The following is a 7485-nucleotide window of genomic DNA, read 5'->3' as shown; positions in this document are numbered from 1 at the left end:
GTTTATCTTACAAGGGTACAAGTGAATCTTTCTAAAAGCAGAGTATGAACGTTTTAACTCAATAACTAAGAAAATGACATGAAGGTTATGAGAGTTTTGACCAGTTTGATGAGAGTATTTCAAAAAGTGTATGAAAACAGGACACTGCACCCCATGATTGCATTAAAGTACACAGTTATGCTATGAGAAATAAAAAAAAAAAAGAAAGAAAGACAAATCATGTTCCTAAATGGAAAGACTCAATATTGTAAATATATTAATCCTCTCCAATTTGTTAAATTTAAAGCCATTTGAGGTACAATTACTGAATCATGTGATGTTAGCATAGAAATTGGCATATACATCAACTCTAAAGTCCAAGAAAGACGTATAGAGGGGATTTTGTTTTATATTTACCATTTCAGATCTCTGGCATTTCAAATTCATGAAGGAAGGATAGAATATGCAATACGTGGTATGAAATAATTGGGTGTCCATTTGAAAAAACATAAATTCCAACCTCACAAAAGACACAAAAACAAATTCCAAAACTGTTTAATTCAAAACAGTTGAATTAAAGATTTAAACATTATGAAAGCTATGTTGATAGGTTTAATGTAACCATGTCAGATTGTATTTTTAAAAAATCAACACATTGTACCCCACATATGCATGAATGTATTCATGATCTATGTGTATTTGACTTAAGAAAATAAAATAATAAAAAATAAAAAGATTTAAACATTAAAACAAACAATACTAACAGAAGAAAAGCAAGTGGGAACATAAGAAGAGACCCTGCCTAACCTAGCCCTAATGTACATCATAATAAAATATCCTGACATGTTTGACCAGGTAAGAAAAAGAACAGAAAAAGAAAAAGAAAATTCAAGTGATAAGCCTCGGAGGAAAAGAATTGAAATATATGTATATGGCAGTCAAAGAAACCATATTATTAATTTAAAAAATGAAGCCAATTTCAGAAAAATATGTATATATACATTAGTGTTAAATATAAAAATGCATAAAAAAGAAAGGAAAAATATAAATTTGATGATTCTAGCCATTATTTTTGTGGTTAGGGAGGCTTTCACTGTTGTGTTGTTTAAATTTTTACAGTGATCACACTCCATAAAAAAACTATAAAAATATTTCCGTTTTGAAGAACAGTAAGTAAAAAACCAATCTCCTACAGGAGAACTTCAATACTTAACAAGGCACCTCCTGAATTAGCGAGTGTTTGGAAGTCTCCAGCCGACACAATATGTACAAACTCTCTAATCACCTAAGAATTCAGATGATTCGAAAATGAGTAATTTTTCCTTCTGAGAAACTAAGCTCTGAAAAGCTGTGATGGTGGATTCCTCAGTTGATGAAGGTGGTGACAATGTCTAGAAGCATTAGGGGAAATAAATTAATAGTGAAATGTCCTGTTCTCCTTCCCAGGAATCCAGCTTCTCACCAGTCTTTCTATTGCTTCCTCAAGATTTTGTCAAACTATCCAGGGAAAGGTAGAAATACTTCTGATATTTTATGTTACTTGCTGTGGTTTTTATTCTCAGTTACTCCCTTTGGCACAAGAGAATGAAGTAAATGGAGGAAGAAGACAGAGAACGAAGAGGGGGAAAGGAAAAGATTCTCAGCTCTTAAAAGTTTCAAAATAGATTTTGGAAACTGCCCGAAGAGTACATGAAAAGAAAAGGGTCCAGGCAGCCAGTGTTCGTAGTATAATTAGGAGACCCCCTCGGGTAGTCAGAGGTTGCCCACCTACACTTGCTGGAATTTCCCCACGCCAGAGGAGGGCAGAGTCAGAGGAAGCACTCCAATTAGCTAGAGCCCCCTCCAAGAGGTGAGAGGTGACAGAGTGTAGTGATAAGAAAACTCTTGGAAAATCAGGAGTCCCAGAGCTTGCTTCTCAGGTGAGGTGAGGTCCAAAAACCACTCCCCACATGACAGCAGAGTGAACAGCACGACAGAGAGGTAGCAGCACGGTGTGAGACAGCCATGGGAGGTCCCCACAGCCGCAGAACGGCATGAGCAGCAGCAGGAAGTTTTCCTGGTCCCAAGAGAGTCACTAAGGTGGCCGAGAGAGAACCCAAGCACCTAAAGGGCCTCCAGGTTCCAAGTGGAATGTGTGACTGAGACCAGAAACGGAAAATAAACTTTAGCAGCAGACACCACCTTAGAGAGATGAAGGTCACATATCAGAGGAACCTGCCCGCCACCAACTTGTCCCCATGCACAGAAATGCCACCCTCTAGAGAAACAAGGGAAGGGGGAAATCTTGAGTTAACTTAGGAAACCTGGCATTGACTAGATCAAATCCAAACTTCACAGAAAAATCCCTTTATTAAAAGGATTTGCTCTGTAAAATTTGGATTCAGTCAAAAGGCCTCACTCTAGGATCCAGAAGGCTGCGTGTAACCCCAAGCTGGCAGGTTCCCCACCACTGGACTAGAGTAAGCCTCAGCTCTCAGGCAGAGTGCAGCGTGCAGGAAGCACAGACGGAGGTCAGAAACCAGAAACAGGGAGGGTGTGCCATTGAAGGACTGGTTCAAAGGTGTCAAATGACAGCAGTGCTGAAAGCTGAGGGAGGAGATGAAAAGGTGTTCAAAGAAAGATAGATTTGTATTAGAAACTAAGTTCTATGTTGCTGAAGCCTGATCATGTGGCTTGTGCAAAGTGAACCCAAGACACCTGCTTCACAGATTGTTTTAATATGAATGGATGAGACCAAGATGGGAAGTTCTCATAAACACCTCTCCAGCTATCAAAAGCCCATGGTCACCACTACAGCTCATGATTTCTTTGCCTAGTTCCTTTCAGCTTCACTTTTTGCTAAACAGAAGGAGCAATGCAAACTGGTCAAACAAGAATAAAACAAAGCATAACCTCAGAATTAACAAATTTCATTTCCCACATACAAGTAATATGACCAGTGCTTTTTAATGGTCACTGCACCTGTAACCGAAACAATACCTCTAAGCTGGTAAGACACACTGATTCGAGATTTCCTTTATGTAGACAGGAGGATGCATGATTCAACAAGGCGTTTTTCTCAGGAGCTACAGCCCAGACCAGTTTTACCTCTTCCCTGTCAATCCAATTTAAGTGCACTGGGTTAAAGGAAATGAATTGAACACCTGTTTTCACATGCTGACAGGCACTCAGAAGGACACAGATCAGCTTTCCTTTAAGGTTATACAATTGGGAACAAGAAAGTAATTCTCATTAATGTACTTATCACAATAAGGGTTGCAATTGCATATCTACCTTATGATAGTATTTTGCATAATTACTTCATTTAATTTCATTTTATTTTTTTTTAATATGGAATGCTTCATGAATTTGCAAGTCATCCTTGAGCAGGGGCCATGCTGGTCTTCACTGTATGGTTTCAATTTTACTACATGAGCTGCCCAAGCAAGCACAATTACTTCATTTTAACTTGACATCTATTCGCCATTTTCTTTCTTATTTGTTTTAAAGTCTTTCCTGGGGTCTAACTATCCCCATTGTATAGATTATGAAACTGAGTCTCAGAAAGGTTGAGTGACAATAAAGGCACAGAGTAAATGGCAATGCATATATTTGAATTCAAGTTTGTCTGACTTCAAAGGCCATGCTCTTTCTACTCCACCACAAAATCTTGATAAAAACATGTAAACTTTTCTGAAGCTCACACTTGAAAAAATCCTTGTCAAAGCATCCAATGTCTAGAAAACCACTCCTTTCATGAACTCTCGGCTCCTACTCGCTCTCCCATCCACTTTTTCTCTGCCACACTGGCTTATACTCATTCCCAAAACCTACCTACTTCTTTTCAAGTCTTTACAAAGCTGTTCTCTAGACTGTCCTATCTTTCTTCCCTCCCCCCTAAGTCGGACAGTGACTTTGAGAGCTTAGCTCGCTCTCCAAGCTTCCGCAACACTTTATTAATCTTTCCATCTCAGCACACACACATCACTTGAGATTAGCACTTATGCATATGTGACTCTGTAACTACTACTAGAATTATTAGAACACAAACTTCTCAGAATCAGGGCCTACATCTTTCCAAAGCCAGAAATCCAAGATACTCGTACATAGCGCACTAGGAGTTCCACAAATTCTTGTTCAATTAATGACTGAATTTTATTTTAAAAATAAAATAATTTTATTTCACATGTAGACTTTGTCTATTTCTACATGTCTAGACTGTATATGAATCATAAGCAGAAAAGCACTATGAAATAAACTGGCTCTTGACAAATGATTTTAAGGATAACCACGAAGTAGAAAGGCTCCACCGCCCAAAGCACGTTTTTTCCCAAAGGTCCCGCCCCTGGCTCATCACTGGCTTAACTCAGACCCCGCCTCTCTCCCCACCCATCAATCACTCCTCACGCATGCGCAGCCACCGCCCTCTCGGAGCCCCGCCTTCTCACTGCCCCTCCCCCCCAGGCCGTCTTGGCGGTTTGGCGCCGTAAGAGCCTTTCTCTCACTGCCCCGCCCACTATGACGATCACCTACAGCTGCATTGCTAATGGCCGAGTAGTCCTAGCTGAGCTGGCCCTAACCGGTGGCTCCTACCAGGTACCTCTGGGTCGGTAACTCCACCTCCGCTGCTTCTGCTCCTTGAGGGTTGGCCCGCCGGGCGGCCCCTCAGGCCACGAGGCTGAGGAGAGGCCGGGTGCCCGCCCCGCGGACACGAGGCCCCGCCCCCGCGCAGGGCACGGGATCCGGGCGGGAGCCACACTTGCGTCGCCTACTAGTTAGAGGCTGCTGCACGCGCCAGCTTTTGGCGGCAATTTGTACTAGCAGGCCCGATAGAACCTTAAAATATTTTCTCTGTCTTGTGGAGAAATGACGTGAAGTTCAGCACATATTTATTGAAGCATCTTAGTTGTAAAATCCCAGCGTCAAGGGTGTAAGGGTGCAAAGAATTCAGCAAGTAAAAAGTCCTGGCGTTGTTCCTGGAACTCATTGTCTCTTTATGTCAGTGGGCTTATATATGCACGCTGTTGTCCTACAGTATCAAAAGTATTTCAAAGGAGTTAGGTTGTGAACGTAGCACCCAGCATGGCTAGAGGAGGTGATAAGACCACGGGCTAGGAGGCTTGGCGTATAACCTTTATATAAGAGTTAGTCCTAGCCAGGCACTGGAAAGGGGAGTGAGAATTCATATAAAGGGAACAACATGGTGAGTTTGGAGAGTCCCCAGAACCTCAGGGTGGCAAGAGCACGGGGTCACAGAATGTAGGGGCTGGGGATGAAGCCAGTAAAGTGGGCAAAGATAATGAAGGGTCCTATATACAGTGTTCTCATTCTAGAAAAACTGAGGAGAAGTAAAGATTTGAAAATAGAGGAAGAGTAAGCTATGGTTTACCTTCTGGAAATTTTGGTCTCGTTACAGTGTGGAAAGCAGATTGGAAGGGGGACAGCCACGAGGAAACAGACCCAGACAAGTCACTTTCTTAAATCATACAGCAGATTAATTCCAGAAACACGATTAGAACCCACTTTGTCACTCATTTTACTGCCTCAGATTGCCATTTATTTTGTTTCAGATTTTGCTAAGATGTCATAGCTTACACTCATACTCTAAGAGAGACACTTGGGGAAAGGTAGGGAACTGTTTTCCAGTACTAAAAAGAGAGTAACTGAGAGTTTATGTATCCCTTTATAGTTTTTCAAGTTTCTTAGGAAACCCTTTCTTAGAAAATACCACCTGGATTTTTCAGGTAATGCCAAGTTTCAGGTTTTACTTACTCCTATTAATAATAATCTTAACCCTTCCATAAAAGCTTTTATTTCAAGTGTCATTTTGTAAAATGGAAAAGTTAATTAGGAATGTGGCTATTCAAGGATTCTTAGGTAACTTTCAGATTCTTTTAACACTTCTAAAGTAAATTAATGAGATTTCATATGATTGACTATATGTAAGGTATTCTGAATAAGCATAGTATCTTGAAAATTTTCTCCCAAAGAATGAGCCTTATAAGAAAGAGGTATAAAAGTTCTTGGCAATTATTTGTTTTTTAGAAAGAAATCAGTGAATGATAATGAATAAAAATTTTTATCTTTATAAAAAGATAGGAGACTGCTTAGAATGTTCAAAGAGTAAGACCTATTTTTCTTTAATCCAGTAACATTTTATTTATAGTTTCAGTGACTACTATTCATTGAGAAGGTGTTTGATTAGACAGTACTTCCCAGCCTTGAAGCCGTATCACTCACTATAAGATATGGCTGTAAAAATAAGATTTTTATAAGATGTTTGATTAGACAGTACTTCCCAGCCTTGAAGCTGTATCACTCACTATAAGATATGGCTGTAAAAATAAGATTTTTATAAGATGTTTGATTAGATAGTACTTCCCAGCCTTGAAGCCATATCACTATAAGATATTGCTATAAAAATAAGATTTTTATAATAAGATAAATGTAGTACAGCCTATGTTTGCACACTTATATCTGTGTATGTGTATTGTTTTAATGTTTTCTTCAGATTCATATGAATATTTTATGACCACCTGCCTCTTAACATGCATTATGAATTACCACCCATAGTTCTCCTAATAAACTGTTTTTCCTTGATAAACTAATTAGAACATTCATAAATTAAGGAGTAGAATAATAAAAGACACTAAAATTTTCTACAGAGTAAATGCTGTCAATTTATTTTTAGGAAGCAGTGGCAAAAGTGCTTAGACTAGTGCTTCTTGGAGATGAACCAAGTACCATAATTCAAATGGGAAGGTAAGGTATGTTCTAATGTAAGTTTACTTCTGAACAATTTCCAGCTCTTAATTCCAATGATGACAAAAATACAAATTGCACATACTCTTGACTGACTCCTCAGAAAAGAGAACTTCTATATGTAAAATTATAAAATCATGATTGGAAATGATAGACACCAAGGCCTGGTACGGTGGCTCATGCCTATAATCCTACCTAGCACTCGGGGAGGCTAAGACAGGTATATTGCTTGAGCTCAGGAGTCTGAGACTATCCTGAACACAAGAGCAAGACCTCATCTCAACTAAAAACAGAAAAACTAGCTGGTCATTGTAGCAGGCTGTCTGTAGTCCCAGTTACTCAGGAGGCTTAGGCAAGAGGATCACTGGAGCCCAAGAGTTCAAGTTTGCTGTGAGCTATGACACCATAGCACTCTAGCCAGGGTGACAAAGTGAGTCTCTGTCTCAAAAAAAAAAAAAAGAAAGAAAGAAAGAAAGGAAGAACTGAAATGAAAAATACCAAATTGAAAATAGTGGTTACTGCTTCGAAGAGAAGGGAGAATAACAAAATTGAGAAAGGTTATACAAGGGATATATGAATTGAATCTGTAACATTTTAACTGGGTAGTGGGTCTAAAAGTGTTTTTGTTATATTATTTTCCATACTGGTTTGATATACCCAATACATTTCATTAATAAAAAGTGAAATGTGAGGGCAGTGCCTGTGGCTCAGAGAAGTAGGGCGCTGGCCCCATATGCTGGAGGTGGTGGGTTCAAACCCAGCCCT

General features: G+C 39.5%; 1 non-coding gene across 1 annotated transcript; it reads right to left on the bottom strand.

Annotated features, from left to right (window-relative positions):
* Positions 1–3303: 3303 nt before the first annotated feature.
* Positions 3304–3410, bottom strand: LOC111725401. The gene has a single exon (XR_002773475.1). It is a non-coding gene; the product is annotated as a U6 spliceosomal RNA (small nuclear RNA).
* Between the last annotated feature and the right edge of the window lie 4075 nt (positions 3411–7485).

The sequence above is a fragment of the Otolemur garnettii genome, unplaced genomic scaffold (genome assembly GCF_000181295.1).
Source record: "Otolemur garnettii isolate 467f Iridium unplaced genomic scaffold, OtoGar3 scaffold00039, whole genome shotgun sequence".
Classification (NCBI taxonomy): Eukaryota; Metazoa; Chordata; class Mammalia; order Primates; family Galagidae; genus Otolemur; species Otolemur garnettii.
The sequence above is the reverse complement of the archived record's forward strand: the minus strand, read 5'-3'. Positions and strand labels throughout refer to the sequence as shown.